Raw genomic sequence first — 19482 nt, forward strand, 5'->3', positions numbered from 1 at the left:
CATACGGTGGGGAAATTCCAACTTAACGGCAGAATTTAGTTGTGAAAGTTCATTGCGCTGCGATACTCAATATTGTGCCCAAGCAACGTCGAAAGAACACTAGGCCCATTTTTGAAGTCAGATTGAGCGTTGCCGTAAACTGATGCAGCTGCAATTTGGACTAAGTATTGATCAGAAACGATACGACACGTTACGAAGCTAACCAGAAACAATTTAACATGCATCAGTCAGGGACCATGCATGTGTGGCAAACACAAAGCATCGGCGAACCCTGGTGCTTCTTAAGTGAAGAGGAATGACCCTCTAACACATCAGCAACAAGCTGCTGCAGCACCCCAGCACAACGCAGCGACATCCATCGCGTCTATGTCACGGTGTGTGTCGACAGACGGTTTAGATTGTGCGGCATTTTACACCATGGCGGCTCAAAGGTGTGTCGGGAACGTAAACCTGTTAAACCGAAAAGCGCTGATGTGTGCGGCACCTTACCTTCTCGGGCTGATCCATCTCGGATGTCTGGGAAGAAATTAGCCTACACGTTGTGCGCTGAACGGAAGAGGGAAGAGGGGAAGAGGGAGAGAACAATCGAAACGTACGGAGCAGAGATAAAGAAAGGCAGAGCGGGAGGGCAAAGGAGAGAGAGGGAGAGAGGGAGAGCACGCTGGAGCCAGCCTGTCAGAATGGCGTCGCTACTAACAAGATGCAAATCAACCGTAATGAAGAGGAATAGGATAACTACAAGATGGCCGCCCCTGCTGCTGATTAGGTAAATTATGTAATGCAGCGGCACAAAGGCGCGAGCGGGCGAGCGACACGGAGGGAGCCGGGCAGCGGCCAAATTGACGCCGCCAACAACAGACGCTATTATCGTTGACTGCACGCACAGTCAGCCGCCGCAAAAATGGCCGACTGCGCGTGCGTTTTTACCAGCTTGTAGGGAACTTGAGGTGCGGGTCTGGATGTGAGGCCTATATGGAAGTTGTTGGTGCATGAGCGCATGCGGCAACGGAAGGAAGCCAAATCATATTTGAGTGCAGAACGGTACATTTCAGCGGTTCACAGTCCCTCTCCCCCCACCCCAGCACTACGCTATCTGCGGTCCGAAATTGTGGCATTATTTTGTTTTTAGTTTTCAGACCATTGGGGGGGGGGGAACGGGATTGAGCGGGAAGGGAAACGGAAAACGGGATATCCAATGGGAGGAAAGACGCGACTCGAGGGGGTGCACAGTTGTTTTTTTTAACCGTGGTTTTGTCTGAAACAGGCAGAGCGTGATTCAAAATAATTGACCACTGATAACTGTCATCTCACGTCGGTGACATTCGGAGGTGTCAATTCATGTCATTTTGTAAAGACTCTACCCCTCTTTCACCCAACCAATATGCCACCAAGTGATAGTTTGCCATCCCCAATATTTCTGTGGGATTCTGGTGAGAATGAAAACAAGGTAAATAGTGCACAAAACATATCCTCTGTGGGCATTATACCGAGGCCATGACCACCATGCTGCTCAGGGCAATCGACGTATGTGAATACAACGTTGAAAACATTAACTACCGTTCGTCCAAAATAAAATGGTCTTATTCCATTCCGAAGCACTCAGCTGGGGTGAAAGGTTGCCTGGCGCCGGCTCGGCTCCCAATCAATGACGCAAAACAACACTTTCGGTGCCCTTTCGCAAAATGGTCAATGCTAGGCGAATTGATTATGATTACGGAGAAGACTGTGCTCCGTCGCAGAATTCGTTGCGTTTTCAAATGACACCACTTATAACCCTTTTAAACTTTGCGATTATGTGTCGTCAGGTCGTCGGGTTTTATGTTGCATGTTCTTCAGAGCCGGAGCTGCGGTGGAGCCATCCCACTGACGAATACTGTGTTTCAGTTAGCTCTTGGTGGACTGCTTGTTCTGAATGCACGGTGCAGCCGGTGCCCGTGCAGACTGGAGAGCGGCGATTCTTCATAAGGCTTTGCGCCAATAAGTATGTCAACGAGAGAAGGGCCATGGCAAAGTCAACCACCTTTAAAACCTCGCTCCGCCAGCGTCATCCAGTGTGCGCCGAGTGAAGATGGAGCTTGCAGCATGGCGGCCACGGCGGTATTGTCACCAACCTTTACGCCCTACTATTGTGGAAGTTTAACCTCCTTGCACCCATGCACTTTGCGGTAAAGCGTTTATGAATGCTGCACGCTTCCACGGGACAGTCAGAAAGGCGGTGTGCTGACGGGCCGGATCACAACCGACCCCGTTACTCGCATCGGCTGTGGAAAAGGTCCGAAGAGCCCGAAGCTCACTTGCATGGCTTACTATGTACCACTCCTGTACCAGTCGTTTGCCTAGCACCAGCTTCTACCAGTCTACCAATTGAAGTTGTATGGGCAAACTACCCTGCCAACTGCTGTTTGCGATATCTTATTGGACCGAGCTGTTAAGTTTAAAATGTACCGTCTTGGAGCTAATTGCAGTTATTTATGGAGCTCGGCAGTCCCCACATACCTTCGCTATGTTGCATGCCTAAACATTCGCCCGTCTTTAAGTATTCGTATATTCGCCCGCGTCTTTCCGTACACAAAACTGCCCTACATTTACCACCTCGTAGTATTGTTGTATAAACTATTGCAACCGTAGATGAGTTCGGCACGCTAGATTTGGCATATAACATCCTCACATTTCAGGCTGTAAGCCTGCAATAATTTTCAGGAAGCACACCCAGTTTTCGCGTAGCAGCCCGATGTTCAGACAAACCTCTCCAGGCTAATTACATCCGCGTCGCTGTCGCCTGCGACCTGTGACCGGTCGGCAGCTCTGGCTCGGGCCCGCCGCTCCTCGTGACCCGGCGCGGGCTGCACCCCCGCCCCGCGACCTGAGCCTATGGCGTGATCACACCGCCGGCACCCCGGCTGCCCTTATCGAGGCGCTATCAACACGAACAAAAACAGGCGCCGGCCGGCGCGACCGCGCGCTGGCCGGCCGACACGACAATTGCTGGGCTGACTTCATCTGGCGGCCGGCTGCCTTATCAGGGATCGCTTGGGCGCTGTAATTCGGGCGTGATGCGACAGTTTCTGCGCCAGATCGCCGCCGATTGGCGCCGCAAGTGCGGCCAACTAGACGCGTGTTTGTGCTGCCAGAGCGTCGCTCCGCGCCCGCGATCGCCGCCCATCGCGGCGCGCGGCGTGGGCGGCGCGCCGCGGCTCGTCTCGAGCGTCACGACTCGTCACGCCTGGCCGACGCCGCGGACCGGCTCCCACCGCTCTGCCGGCCGGGATGACCCCGGCCGCGCGCGCCGGGTACCGGCAGCGACGGGCGCGACCGAGACGCCCTGAGAGGAGCTGTCGCGGCGAGGCAGCTGGAACGGGCATCGACGCACGGGAAAACGGCATGGCTCGTACCAATATTGGCATCGTTCAAGGAGTACACACCTGAAAATTCAAATGTGTTTTGACGTACGAAATGTTCAGTTTTTCTCCAGGATCATCTGGATCCAGAACTTGCTTGCAGATGAGTGCGCATCCCACTAACTTGCGAATGGTATCACAGCCTGAAATAGTTGCTTTTTTGCATTTGTGTTTGATGGTAGAAATGGCGCCTTGCATGCTCTTATTTGCAACCCATTTGCCTACCGTCATGCTCTGTATGAATGCATGGTTGTCGTTTTATCAACGTCCCTTGTGAGAACCACTTTTGGTCGTAGTTTTGAACCGCAATGCTCACACGATCGAAACTTCATTTAGGTCGAGACACTGTCTGGAAAATGTTACATTCAGGATGCCCCCGAGCATATCATACCATTGTCGACGGCTGAGATGAAGCGCATCACCAAATAATGACACTGAAATGCATGGGCAGACATTGCAATCAATGTCCACTGGTTGCAATGGGTCGCTTAGGTGGCAAGTGTCGCAAAGGTTGGGATGTCAAAGCTTATAGAATGAACACCAACGACGGAAAAGTGCTGAAGTTAAGGCAGATATGGATGAAAAACAGTGCCACCGGTTAGTATGCCCAACGCTCGATCCCCCGTACAGCGATATGAGCACGCATAGCAACAAAGAAAATCGCAGATGAGAGGAGCATTCGCCCCGTTTGTGCCCCGCTCGTGTCCAAAAACGTTACTCAACTTGCATGTAGCCGGTTTTTTTTTTTTGCCGGCCTGAAGCATTCAACCTCTGGGGGCGTCCATTTGTCGTAAGTGCCACCTTCTCAAATGGTTCATCATCAATCTATAGCAAGGCTTTGGCACACCAATATCAAATTCTGCTTACACGTACGGGCACAAGTCGCTGCTCAAAGCTTACGAGTGGTCTGCCGTTATCTGCCCTATTATGCCGTACAGCTTTGGGCCCGTGCCGCTGGGGCAAACAAAATATTGAGCTGCAGTCTTCCAAATTATGCACGCTTGGCGAGTTTGAACTACATTATCATAATCGTAAATATCAATACCTTTGTGATAGATGTGCAAAGTGCAGCAACGTATCTATCAATACATGTCTATCAATACATGCCAAGCCGTTAAATGAATAAACGCCTAGGATTATCGTTAAATTTGCGATGCATAATATTACAGAAGCGCGGATTTAAATCGGAACTGGCTATCCCTTTGCCAGAAAAGTAAAACCTTGACAGAAAAGGTGACATAATGCTATATGCGATATCAAGGGTGCAATTTTACAAAGCAAGTTAGGTGGCTAGGTAGAAAAAATGGCAAAACGCAGCCACCATAACACGCCAAAAAAGGTTTAACCCAGGATTTGGCTCACATACTCTCAAGGTCCGGGGCTCAGTGCTCCAAGCGAGCACGAAACAGCATTCCTGACCATTTCCGAACTGACTCAATGCAACTGAAACCCCGGCAACAAACCCTACACACAAACAAATTACCGTCGAGCTGAGTGACGGCTATGCCACCACCATTATCCTCATCGGCTTCATCTCGCACTCTGATCGCGGTAGGCCGAGATGGCCCAGACATTCCAACATGACAACTTTTCAGGTAATACGCGCTTATGGCAATGCCCAACATGTTTGGCAGCGATAGTTTATTGCAGAGTTGGACTATGGTATCAAAAATATCCTTCCGTCGTGCAGGGCAATGCTTGAGAGAAAAATCCGCAAGGAAATTGTTGATCTGTTTATAACGTGCAGAACTGCTGGTGGCATTCAAGCAAAAGGCATCCGCCCAATAGAATGTTAGTATTCCAACATCGAAGCATTATATAGCATACTTGGCACCGACCAATTGACTTGTGCTGCCGTCCGGAAGACTTCCTCTGGCACTGCTGCGCCGTCATTCGCTGAGGCCAAGCAACGGGGGGGGGGGGGGGGGGGGCAGGCGTGACCGCTCACTTTTTAACGCCATTGGTGACAGTAGCGCGAGTCAAAAGCTAAAACAGTAACCCAATGGCGATCACGAAAATCAATGACGCGAAAAAGGATTTCTCTACACACCTTCTGATGCTACGCTCTCCGTCTCCGTCCCTTTCCGTATCCGCCCTGACTTTCGAAGATGATTCGAAAGAGACGGGCCTGCCGCCACGCCAAGAGCGCCTGAACTCTGAGCGGGACTTCGAGAGCAACAGTAACTGACCACCCTAGGGGGCACTTCACCCAGTAGATCAGCCTCCCGTTGGTTCTTGCGGGGTCGGTTATCGATGCTACACTCCGCTTGCCTATTAGCGTCGGGCTTAGCCTGTTGCGCAAGTACGCCTTGGAACATTCGTCCAACCACTGTATCGCGCCAAGTATGTCTGCTGTCAGCATAGTGGACCGAACAGCCAGCGAGCCGAGCCTCCCGCAGCGTCGGCCGCTCGGCGCTTTGGCAGGACGCGGGCGGGAGCGGCGGCCACGCGGCGCCTTGGCGCTGAATGTCGGCAGCAGCGGCGGACTGCCGGCCGGCCAGCCGGGACGGACGGCAGCGGCGACGGTCGGCGGCCCCAGCCTGACCCGCGCGCGGTGATACAGCAGAGCTCGAGTGACAGGACCGCCGCTATCACTGTCAATCTCGCAGCCCGCCTTTATGCCGAAATGAATTAATACCAGTGTTGTGGCGTCGACCCGTCCGTCAGGGCGCCGCATTCCCGACCGCCCGGCCGATAACATCGACTAATTGCTACCGAGGTGAGAACTTAATTTGCTACTGGTACCGTCATGGCGTTTTTGTGAGCGTTTTATCACCTGGCGCGCCTCCGTGTTTACTGTGCAAAAACGACGGGCACCGATAGTCCGTATTGATGGACGAGACGGCCGCATTGGCGGCGATCGGGCGCTCGCCACCGGTGACGTCACACCGTGACAGGGCACCTCCGGCTCCGGAGAAAACCAGCTCGTGGGAGCAGCCGGCGGGCTGAGGACGGCGGTCGTTTTGTTTCTGCCCGGGCGAAACTTGGGTGGGCGGATTGGCGCAGGGAGGTTGTTCCGTGGCGTCAACAGAGCTGGACGGCACGAGAATGGCGGCCGCTGCAGCGCCGCGGCAGGTTCAGAGTCGGGGGACGCCGCGTGTCCGTGGCGGGGTGACCAGTATTGACGTGTGAAGCCGCACGGAGCCGCCGCCGCTGGAAGAAGCCTATCCTGACTGCCGGCTGCCAGCGCCATTTTGGCTCGGGAGAGCGTGCGCCTGTGACACCCTTCTGATGGGTGGCGATACGGGAGGGCCAGGCACGAGCGCCAATCAGAGGAGGGGAGCGGCGAACGGGTTGGATGAAGTGAGCTGTCGTAAAAAAACGGCTTCACTTGGACTCAGGCCCGTGCCGACGCAAAGTAGTCTGAAGTGCAAACCCCTTAGCCAGTAACTCAAAATGCATGCATTTCTTCTTGCTTTGTTCAAAATCGAATTGGTTTACACACAAGGGGTTGACGACTTAAATGACTGTTTCTTTACGCCAAGAACGACCAGAGACGTCGAGTACAATGGTGTTTGCACGCACATCAGCTCACGGTCCCTCGGCAACAAGTATTGTAAGACCACAACTGAGCGATTTGCTCCATTTTGCCCAAATTGTAACCACCCGAGCTGATTTTTCCACTCACCGTCTGCTGCTGATTGTCCCGATGCAGGCCGGCACGTGCTGATCGGGCCGGGGCCGCTGCACTGCGCCGGAACACGGCCGAACCTCCGGCGCGGGGCGTTCCGACGCCTCCAGCTGGAGCCTCCGCGGCGGGAGCCTGCGACAAATTAACGTGCTGCTGCCCCGATCAACATCTGATCATGCGCGCCATTCACCCACACGGACCTGGTGTCAAATGCCTTTTCAGCGTCGCGCAGCCAGCGCGTCGCCCCACGTCGATAAATTTGATACTTTTCAAGGATGACAGCCCGGTGCAGATTAATATTTTAATGTGGCGTGTAAGATTATCAGGTTCTTTTTCATGGCTTTAATGGCGGCGGTTTTCAGCGGTGGGTGCCCGACCAAAGCCTTATTAAACCAAGATACGTCAGCCGCCCCGAAAGGAGCGGGCTCCGGTTTCCGACGCTCCCTGCCGGAAAATATCAATGAAAATTGCTGAAATGCTCTTACCACGTATTACTGCCGCCAACAAAGCCGTGCGGGGGACAAAACAGGGTGCGGATAAGGCGATCGAGGAGCTGTAATCCTGCGTGAGTGTCCCGCACGTCAGTCAGTCAGGGCATTCAGCCCGGCCGGCCGCCGGCTCAGGGCCGGGGCCGGCGGCGGAGGGCCGGGCCGGCCGCAGTCAGGTCATCCCCCGGCTGGTGGAGGTGGCAGGGACCGACCGGCCGCAGTCAGTCATCCCCCGGCTGGTGGGTGGCGGGGGACCGAGCCGGCCGCAGTCAGTTCATCCCCCGGCTGGTGGAGGTGACGGCGGGGGACCGAGCCGGCCGCAGTCAGGTCATCCCCCGGCTGGTGGAGGTGGCGGCGGGGGACCGAGCCGGCCGCAGTCAGGTCATCCCCCGGCTGGTGGGGTGGCGGGGGACCGAGCCGGCCGCATCAGTCATCCCCCGGCTGGGGGAGGTGGCGCAGTCGTCCCCGGCTGGTGGAGGTGGCGGGGGACCGAGCCGGCCGCAGTCAGGTCATCCCCCGGCTGGTGGAGGTGCGGAGACCGAGCCGGCCGCAGTCAGTCATCCCCGGCTGGTGAGGTGGCGGGACCGAGCCGGCCGCAGTCAGGTCATCCCCCTGGGTGGAGTGGCGCGGGGACCGAGCCGGCCGCAGTCAGGTCATCCCCCGGCTGGTGGAGGTGGCGGGGACCGGACCGGCCGCAGTCATTTTCATCCCCCCGGCTGGTGGGGTGGCGGGGGACCGGCCGGCCGCAGTCAGTCATCCCCGGCTGGTGGAGGTGGCGGCGGGGGACCGACCGGCCGCAGTCAGTCATCCCCCGCTGGTGGGGGTGGCGGGGGACCGAGCCGGCCGCAGTCAGGTCATCCCCCGGCTGGTGGAGGTGGCGGCGGGGACCGATCCGGCCGCAGTCAGGTCATCCCCGGCTGGTGGATGTGGCGGGGGACCGAGCCGGCCGCAGTCAGGTCCCCCCCGGCTGGTGGAGGTGGCGGGGGACCGGCCGCAGTCAGGTCATCCCCGGCTGTGGAGTGGCGGGGGACCGAGCCGGCCGCAGTCAGGTCACCCCCGGCTGGTGGGAGGTGGCAGGAGACCGGACCGGCCGCAGTCAGTTCACCCCGCCTGGTGGAGGTGGCGGGGGACCGGCCGGCGCAGTCCAGGTCATCCCCCGGCTGGTGAGGTGGCGGGGACCGGCCGGCCGCAGTCGTTCATCCCCCGGCTGGTGGAGGGTGGCGGGGGACCGGGCCGGCCGCAGTCAGGTCATCCCCGGCTGGTGGAGGTGGTGGCGGACCGGCCGGCCGCATTCAGTTCATCCCCGGCTGGTGGGGGTGGCGGGGGACCGAGCCGGCCGCAGTCAGGTCACCCCCCGCTGGTGGAGGTGGCAGGAGACCGAGCCGCCGCAGTCAGGTCACCCCCCGGCTGGTGGAGGTAGCGGGGACCGGCCGGCCGCAGTCAGGTCACCCCCGGCTGGTGAGGTGGCAGGAGACTGAGCCGGCCGGCAGTCAGGTCCCCCCCGGCTGGTGGAGGTGGCGGCGGAGCAGGAGAGGCTCTCTGCAGGGACTGCGGACTGCTTGAGGGGACTGCACTGGGAATGTTGGGAAGGTATTTCAAACGAGGAAATTTCCTGGAGGTAACTCAGCGTCATGCATTGTAATAAAGGTATATACACATGTGTGGATGCCAAACAAAAAAATTAGGGAGTGCAGAGAGATGTATGATTCTATTTATGTTCTTCGTCATGTATTTAGCATCTGTGGCCAGTGTGAGGAACACACATGAGAATGTAATTAAGAGTGCGACAAACAACAAAGTGTTCGAAAGAAAAAAAAATCGACAGGGATTCCTTGCCGTAGCCCAACAGCGCGGCGCACTAATGCCATTAACCCGATATTCACCTAATTGTATTATCCTGACACGTGACGCCATAGCAAATGCAGAGGCTGGCCGACGGTTGGCTTTAAAATTTATGCTGACATATTCCAGGCCTTCATGTGCAGGAGCACTCCGACTTAGCGCAACGCATTACGCTGCTAGGCCCTGACTGGAAACCAAGCGATGTTGGTCACCAGGGCCGCGGGAGTCAGAAGGACAACCCAACAGAGCCGCGGGAGTCAGAAGGACGACCCAACAGAGCCGCGGGAGTCAGAAGGACGACCCAACAGAGACGCGGGAGTCAGGAGGACGACCCAACAGAGCCGCCGGAGTCAGGAGAACGACCCAACAGGGCCGCGGGAGTAGGGAGGACGACCCGTTCCGTCTGTGGTCAGGCTGGTGAGCCAGTGTTGTGACGGCTCCGTCTCAGGGTCGGCCAGCACCAGCTGCCAATGACGGAGTGGGCCGGGCGGCGCGGGGAGCCGTCGAACACCTACCGACGTCCATCCCACTGGACGCACTGGGCCCACCTGATGTCGCATGTTCGGTTCACACGATTGTGCGAGTAACAGCGATCACGATAAGAATGGTGTTTATTTGCTGGTAGTTGATGACACGTTATGGTAGTTGATTAGCTGGAAATATTAAACCACCATAGAGCTTAAGGAGATCATTGACCGAGAATGTCTTAGCTCCGTCGACATCATTAAGAGATCCGATGTGCTGTTTTGATTTTTTTACGAACGCTTGTCGCTATGCATGGATATAAACGTGAAGCACACATTGACAGCATGCTGTTTTGTCGGCACCCACCAGCGCAGTACTTTCAGAAACATTCGTGGTCGGGCCGCCTGTTCTGCTGAACCCATGCTGATTGTGCCCTGTTCTGCTGATCCCATGCTGATTGTGCCCTGTTCTGCTGAGCCCATGCTGGTTGTGTCCTGTTCTGCTGAGCCCATACTGATCGTGCCCTGTTCTTTCTCTTCCCTGGCGCATATGCGTGTTCCCTGGCATTGATACATACACCAGAATTTCGCAGTGGGTCGGGTCAGGTCATCACAGGACGCCAGAGCCAAGGTCAGCTGATGCAGAGCACCCGTGGCCAGAATCTACTGCCGGCAAACGTAGAGCACCAAGAAAATCACATTTTGCCTCTTTTATCAAGGTCGAGCCCTTAAACATCTTTTTCAAACTGGGCAAGAAACTGAACGTTGTCCACATCATGTTCTAAAGTTGCAAACAGCTCCTTGCATACTTTTGTCATGGTAAAGTATAACGGTTCATGGCCAAGGCATAATTCAGAAGATCTATGGCGTCAGCCGAGACTATCGATCTACGTTAAAAACACAGCTGTTTTCACGAAGGGGTTTCGCTTTCAAAGGCGGCTCCGACGCCGCGTTTCAGTGAAGGCCAGGCTACTATCAACGCCGAGAGAAGGCAAGTGAAGATTGCCCGAAAATCAAGCGATGGGAAAGAGAAGCCCAATTCTTGGTTGCTTTACCAAGGGGAGAGAAAGAGAGAGAGAGAGAGAGAGAGAGAGAGAGAGAGAGAGAGAGAGAGAGAGAGAGAGAGAGAGAGAGAGAGAGAGAGAGAGAGAGAGAGAGAGAGAGAGAGAGAGAGAGAGAGAGACAGAGAGAGAGACAGAGAGACAGAGAGAGACAGAGAGAGAACATGATCATGTTTGCCTCATGGATCCGCCAGCAACCCTTTTGGCATTTCAGTCAGGGGGGTCGAGGAGAGTACAGGTGCAAAAGGCGCTGTTCACTCTTATCACTAGAAAGCTTGAACACAACTTGAATCTTCTTGCATGGAAAGAAATGCGACGAAAATCGTGTTTTCCTTTATCTCCTCACAGGATCCAACGTCACAAACCGCTATTTGATCGCAGTAGCCCGTGAACATAACGGCTGTTGTTTATTTTCTTATGTACCCGCATGCTTCCAAGAACCAACAGAAATTCGTGGGACGCAGAACTTCTCCCCACAAGCCCCCAGAACTTTCCTCCTATGGCTGTTGTCGGCCTACCGTTACTCACGTGGCGAAGCAAATGCTGTGGGTTGTTCTTTTCCCCTTTCCCATGTCATCGATTTCGATTGAACGATATGGGATTTCCTGTTTGGAAATTGTCTGACCTATTGGGTTGTGTTGACTAGCGGGATCTCAAACTGCTGCCAGGGGGCTGAAATAGTTTGTTCGGGAGGAAAACTTCGTCTTAAACCCTTGAAGGCACATTGGGGAGGAAAGAGAGAAACATCATCTGTTCGTTTGCTTCAACGACATGAGATAAAACAAACCGGGAATATCATTTTGTACTTCTCCAAAGACTGAGTGCAGAGCGGTCATCCGCAAATGATGCTTCCTGGATCAGCCCCGTGACATTATTCATCCAACCATGTAAAATATTCCTATCTAACAGAGCTGATGTGCCGATTGCAGGCTTGTTGTCTGTTTGCAGAGGAGTTTTTTCCGCGTGTCTGACGCGTGTACGTAGATCCAGGCTACGAATTGTTCATCTACCTACCTTTATACATTTGGGAATGGCCATATTTTTGACACACGTCGCCGCTGCACACATTTTAAATGCTAAGTACGCGACTCATTTTTTGTCCTATTTGCATACGATTAGCATTGATACACAGATTGCAGCTGCCTTGCATGCGTGGATGTATGAGATACCTAAGCGGACTAAGCGTTAAATGCCGGTGGGTGCACAGTACAATAAACTTGTTCGTCCTCGGATGCACCTCAGGTCGGGACTTTGTCTCTCTACGCAAGTCCTGTGCAAGTGCCTCTGGTCGTTTACACTTTGAGTGATGACAAGTCCAACCAACACTGCCTACGCTGATGAATCGACATGGTATTATGCGTTCAGAGTCATTCTGAGGAGTTATCGATCTTCAATGTACCGGAGGGTACTGTTCAAACGATGCCATGGAGCAAGCTTTGGCTATATTAGCAGTTTTTCCGATGTGTTAGTATGTGCTTATGTTCATGAGTAATAAAGGTTGAGCACACTTTTAAGCAAGGCATTACACTTGAATAACAGGACACGTAGACCCCAACAAATGCTCCGAATATATGTAGACGCTCCCATTAAAAATATTTCGAAACAGGAAATGATCCGATTTCCCACATGTCACTACCCGAAACACAGACCAGTGCTAAGGGCTACACGCAATTCGGACGGCTAAGCCAGCAGCTTACAATGACCAATACGAAGCATTATATCAGAAAATTGTCGCAAAACCATTGCCCGAACCTCACGGACATCCCGGGAATTCAAGTATTCACGTCCGAGCACCCAATACGCGGCGCTGCCATGGCACACCCAGAACACAGACGGCTGAGCCGGAAGGTTTTGATGACTCATATCGAGTATCAGAACGGTGAGGAGCCTTCTGGAGTCACGTGTATTGTCTTTTTAAGCGCAATTTTTGTTTGCTTAAAATCGTTCAACCTTTTCATTCGTGATCATAAATAAGGACAGTTTGAAACGTGGATCAATTCATCATAGCGAATGCTTGCTCTATAACGTTGCCTAATCAGTACCTCTTGGTGTATGAAAGGTCGATAACTCCGCATAAAACTTTTAACTTACAATGCCGAAAAACCAGGAAGGCAGGTAAGCAAGAAACTGAAGGCGTTTCTTGCTTGCATCGAATCGACCCGGTCTTTAACCTGCGAAATTGAAACTGACGTTAATACGCTTTCCGTTACACACGGCGTGTCCCGGGCATGCGGAGCCTGCTGCGCATCCGATCCGCCCGCTGGTGTATGGTGATCGACCGCCATCAGCCATACTTGACTGTCGCGACGGCGCGGCGGTTGTCATGGCGACGCCATAATGGGATGATATCCAGTGGCTGCGCCCCCCGCCCGGCGGCCTCCCTCCGGGCCCCTTCCATTAGTTGCCAAGGCTCGGTTTCGAAATCCTATCGTCGCACTCGACGCGTCGTAATGGCTGCCGATCGGGCGCCGTGCCGACGCGTCGACGTCGGCTGGGCAACAAAAACGATCGCTGCACTCTTCGCCCGGCGTGTGAGGGCTTCACTCGGCTTCCCGCGTCGCGCTGCGTCGCCGGAGAATCTGAATGCGGCGTGTTATGGCGCACCAGCCGTGGCGTAATCCAATAGTCGCTGGCCGATTGTGCCGAGTTGGGTAATGGCTCTCGGCACTGCGGCGCATCGGTCGTTGTCGTAACGAACTTACCACTCAGAAAGCGCCAATCTGCCGACATTGAGACGGGACTGCTTCGGTTGTCTGGCGCCGCTGAAGGAAAGCGACGCACGGAGTAGTTTTCCACAGCTCAGCACTCCTGCAGACGGTCCGTCCGCACGTCAATGGGCGCCGGGCCCGGCGAGGTGTCAGAGCCGCGGTGGACTCTTTCCGGCATCGTGACAGATTCATAGGCAGAGGTGCCGTCGATCCCGCGCGAAGTCCGTGGCAACTCTGCGAACGGCGTGTCTGAGCGCTTCTGCGGCCCTTAGTGCCGCCCAGTGCGAGTGCTTCTAAAGCCTGGAAGGTCATGCTCAATACGCCAAAGTCAGAGAAGAATGTGAAAGTATAGCGGTAATGATCTGAAATGATGAGCCTACTCTTTTTCACCCAGCTGTGTCGTTGTGTATGTGCACAAATTGTCGTTACAGCGTTGTACGTAGGTTCAAAAACAACGAAACTCAACTGCATTATCCATCCCTGGGACACCCACGGCTAACAGCCAGAAAGCTTGGGAGAAGGTTGTGCCTGACGCCCTCCTCCTTCCATTAACATATAATGCACTGCTAGTGCCTCTCGCAAGGGATTACTAGGCTAGCAAAGCTTTTACAAAGCCTGCGGGCATAAGGTATGGAACTTCGCGAAACGCGTGTAGATCAAACCAATAATAACATGCGACTTTTTTCGTGCACTAGCTTAGGAAAAATTTCTTGAAAAAGGGCATACCATTACCTGGCCTGCCCAGGTGTGAGATGCTAGTTGGTTCGCTCGAGACACTCGGCCAAATATCATCTGTCTATCTATATATATATATATATATATATATATATACGTGTGTGTGTGTGTGTGTGTGTGTGTGTGTGTGTGTGTGTGTGTGTGTGTGTGTGTGTGTGTGTGTGTGTGTGTGTGTGTGTGTGTGTGTGTGTGTATGTATTTATTTCTTAGGAATGTTTATTACTCCTTGTCAACGGAATAGAAACACAACCTTAAGAAGTTATTCACGCTGTGCCAGCTGCTGTATTACGGAATTTCGAGCCTTTCCAATACACACTGTGTGATTTTTTCGGATCATTCTCGTTAGCTCAGTTCTGTGTCCGTCCCGATAGCTCATTTGGTTGGAGTGTGTGCCTCCCTATCCGCCAACCCGTGAGGGGGGCGGGGGGGGGGGGGTTCCAGTTGCTTCAGAAACTCGTTGGTTCCTTGACAGTCATGACCTGCGGACGGTAGCAGCGGCTGCATTAAAGGTCAGGTGACGTCAGAGGGCAGTACGGACCGTGCCGAGCATTGCGGTAGGTTAACTTTCGACACCAAATTCTGCCGTTGACCTGGAATTGCGCGATCAGGTGGTAGTGACGAAAGCCCTCATCTTAGAAATCGACCCATTCGAAAGGTTCGGATCATATCTAGTAACAGATTTTGTTGTGTTATGTCAGTTTTTTGCCTTTTTTCTCGCCGTCTTCAGGCGTTAACACGTGCTCGGGTGGGAGGGGGTTAAATTGACCCCCGAAGGTTTTCCCGGAATGGTTTCCGAACGGCACGGCGTAGCCGCGCCAAACTTTGAATAGCTGTAGACAATTAAAAAGTAGATCGTCTGCCATCAAAAATTGAGATGTACCTTATAAGGTCGCTGACCTATGGCAGGTCAACATCAGGCCATGGTTTCAGCGAAGACACGTTTTAGGGAATCGTTCAATTCGATCAAACAGCGGAGTGTTAGAGAAAGCCATATATCTCTGAGAAATTTTCTCAGGCAACACAACAATTGAATGAATAAAGGAACATTGACCCAAGGTCAGGTATGAAGGCCAGACCAAGGTCAAAACCAACCTGTTTTAGTACTCTTGGGCTTGCTGTATGGGCTGGTTTCTGGTGCTCATTTCGTATATATTGATGGCAGGAACCACATATTACGCCTTCCTTTTTATATGGACTTTTTATAGTTTAGAGTAGGTCACTGACCTAAAATGACCCAGGTCAACATTCTGTTTTTAGGGAGGTACTGCCTAGCGTAATCTTTGTCGCTTATCCAAATGCAAAACTCAAAACAGTCATATATCATTTTGGTCGCCATGACCTGTGAAAGATCTTACAAGGTCACTGACATTATCTCAGTGTGTGACATTTTGCTTAGAATAGTTGCCTAGGTTCTAGGGGCTCTTTGGAGACCAATTTTGAATTTGACTTTGTTTGAACTTATCTTACTCGAAGACCATGACCTAGCAACTTCAAAGTTTGACCCAAGTGAGTTCACGCACAGGTCAACATGCCCTGTGAATTTGATCTCTCTAGCTTTCTTAGCTCCCGAGATCTCAGGGGGTCAAATTGACCCCTCTACCCGAGCAAAGGTTATCCAACCGGACACCCGGGCGCCTGTTATTTGGTCATGAGTGGTGGGTACTGACGATGCTTAGCACGCGGCCAAACACGTTTCTCAGGCTCGAAAGCAGCTGGCAGCTTCAACCTTCGAACGCGGAATGTTGTAAACGGTACATGAATGCTCTTAAGAACGTAATCACTAATTCGAATGATTGATGATGCGCAGAGTTTCTTGTCACCTCCGCTGTCAGTTGATGTTGGTTATCAAGTCCCGCGCTACATGGCCATCTGCCTCCGACCATTAATGTCCCGCATGCTCCGGTGTGACGAGCTTGTCTGTTTTATCGCTGGTGATCGCCTTGCTGCGTTGCTGCAGTCTGACCGACAATGGCATACTTGTTTTAATTTTTTAGCCACCTTATACAACTACTGGATTTGTTGTGTACACAATTCCTTGCATTCTATCCAATCGACGGCGGTCTGAATTCGGCGATATCTCGCGCTAGTGTTGTGTGGCCTCGGAAGACGGCTCTGACGCCGTGGCGTCCACAGATCCCTCCAACATTCTCTGACAGCAGGGCTGCTTTTTGGAAGTGACGATCCGCTGTCAGGCTTTTCGTTCTTGGGTCCGGATATCCTGGGCTTTTCTCTATGAGACTCTTCAGGTAGCCGTTCCTGTGAAACATTTCAGACAGGTGGCTCGTGTCATTCTTTTTGGTTGCATCAGCTGCGCATCGTTTCCGCGTCAAGCATGTCACTGTCCCTTTGCGAGACCCGCATCTGGTTCGACGGCCGGCGGCTGTTGGCTTCCGGGATATTAATGCGGCGAACCATGCCGCGGTCCTGTCAACTGAAACAGGACTTGGAGCGTTTTTAATCCCTCGGTTCATTCATCCACACATCCTTCGAGCATTTATTCGTTCATCTTCTCATTCACGTGTATGCTGGCAGGCTGCGTGTGTGGCTGCAATTAGGAAGCGACCAAACCCAACAAGAATAAAAAGTAAACAAGCCGATCTGTCCACATTTAACGACATGTCGGCATTGCGCCGCCGGGTTTACCCCTGATGTGTCCAGAGACACTCCTTACCCGGTGGTGATTGCGCGTCAGCACGCTAAAACATTTCGGGAAGTGCTTCAAGCGATCATGCTGACCATGCATATATTCACTCGTGAACAACTTCGGCTGGCGACGCGCAGTGTTTCTGCGCAATTTATTTCTAAACCATTGTGGAATTAATGTGGTTTTGTCCGACCACCTGTTGACACTTGGCTTTACACAACGCAAAAACATCCGTATAGAAAAGGCTCGTCCGGCCGATGATGGAAAAGCGTAATCAAAGAAAGCGGAAAGAAGAGAGAACCCATGTCCTGTACTAAAAACACCAACAAGGCTTACAATTTGACGGCACCAGCCGCTTCTTTCCGCCGCGACTTACCTTTGAATAACGAGCCTTAACACATGTTGTCAACGATAAAAATTACGTTTTAAAAGTCTCCATGCGTCCCTAGTTGGTCTGCCACTGGCACAGCCGTTACACTAATAATCATGATTATCATGAGACCCCTAGGTGCTCTGATGGATCGCATTGGTGGACCTCTGGTATTTGGCACACTCGGTGCATAAGCTGAGCTGTTCAAGCGTGGCCATTTGAGAAATCGCTAAATGGTCATTTCGTGAGCACCATTCTAGTAACATCATAACGCAGTCATATTTTTCATAATTATGATCGTAGTTATTGATCCATAACTGAACCAGAACGAGCAGGAGACTACCTTAACAAAAAGGCAGACAATTCATAGAGACGATTTACCAAGCTCTGTGATTATTTCGGTTTGTTTTATTAAGATGTATGTCAGGCCGCAGTAACCTATGGTCGCCACCTACACGGTCGGCTCAGCAACTTTGTCTCGCACCGTGCTGTGAATTTAGCTCCACCACTTTGGTGCCCGCGCGCCCCCACACTGTCAGTTAAAGGCCCGCAAGCCTTTTGGTGGATGCTGTTGATAAGGCTGCGAGAGTTGGGGAATTGTCATATGACATTTACGAAGTTATTTAAGTTTTTATTAATATCAAAAAAGGCATTTCTATTTTTGTTATTACTCCACAGCAAAATGTCCAAGTCAACAACGTAAACGAGACTGCATAGCAGAATAAATGAACCAATCAGCTTCTAAAATATACCGCACGTACATTATCCACAACTTATCAACAAGAAAATCATCGTGCTTATTTCTCTTTGCCAAACATGTTCTCGGTGAAATTGATGGCATCCACAGGCAGGAAAGATACACAATGGTTTGTGCAGTCATCAGAGGAGACATGTACAATGGAAGAGGGAACATAACCTGTCTCAGCTGGCAGCAGGGGCCAAAATATAGCAAGCATCATTATTAATCCATGACCTGATTTGCCGTTTTTCATAACTGCATAACTTTTTCAGAACATAACGGGCTGATATGGGGGGGGACTTAAATGCGACCCTCTGGTGCTTGCAAACTAATGAAAATGAAGCTTAGTGGAAAACACCGGTTGATTGGTTTCCACGAGATCTCGCGATTGATACTAGATTTCGTACTGTTAGGTTAATGACTGATCCCGTTACAATAAGTTAGAAGTCTAATTTACCAGAAAATTCATGACTTTTGGCGGTAAAAACTTAACAGACGTGTTTTTTTTTTTTGCTTCTGAGTACCATAGTGTATATCTTATGTGGTTTGAGCTTATGTTTATGATATAAAGCTTCATTGGTGTAGTAATATCGGTATGCCGCGCGCGCTCCGCGGCATTGTCGGCCGCCGCTCGCCCGCCCGCCCGCTCGGGCCGTAGATTGCTGTGCAGTGCCCCTGAAAAGCCGCCGCTGATCCGAAACCAGAAAAGCTAGAAACACCCTTCTGGCGTCAAAACACGCGCTATGGATGCTCCAAAGATTGCTGAAAATTTGGGCGCGACTGCACGGCATTCTGGAGAGGTATACTCAAAACGTCTTAGGGGTTTGCATCGACGAGGGTTAAACATAATGAGGCGTAAACCCAGAATTGCATAAAGCATTAAAGGTGCTGATTGTGTGGGAGGGATAGGGCTTTCTAGCGATCTTGGCCCATTCGCCCATGCTCAGGGCCTCTAATGTCCTCGGGATGTTCTGGCAGGATGTACAAATGTAAACATGTGCATGCATAACAGCAGTTTGCAATCGAATAGCTAAGTTGGTCCTCATATTTGCTTCATATTTTCACCACTGATAAACTCCTACGCTAACAACAGGATGGCCTGAAAATATACAACTAAGTCTGGCCGTATGTTAAGACAAAATTATTCACGGATGGTTGCTGTCATCGCGCATTTTCGCCACCTTTGTTTTGAATCTTCCTACGTCGTTTCTGGCTGCATGTTCAAGGTATATTTGAATTTCTTTCTCAGTGCACCAGGCAGTTCTACAACTTTATTGGCCGGTGTTCATTGGCGCACCTTTGGTACTGAATCGTGAGCGTCGGTTTCGTAGCTACTCGCAAGAATAAGCTCGATTTGATGATTACCAGGAAACATAGAACCGCGTGGTGCTCACGCAAAGAG

This window comes from Pollicipes pollicipes, unplaced genomic scaffold (assembly GCF_011947565.3).
Source record: "Pollicipes pollicipes isolate AB1234 unplaced genomic scaffold, Ppol_2.1 Scaffold_6686;HRSCAF=7923_pilon_pilon_pilon, whole genome shotgun sequence".
Taxonomy (NCBI): Eukaryota; Metazoa; Arthropoda; class Thecostraca; order Pollicipedomorpha; family Pollicipedidae; genus Pollicipes; species Pollicipes pollicipes.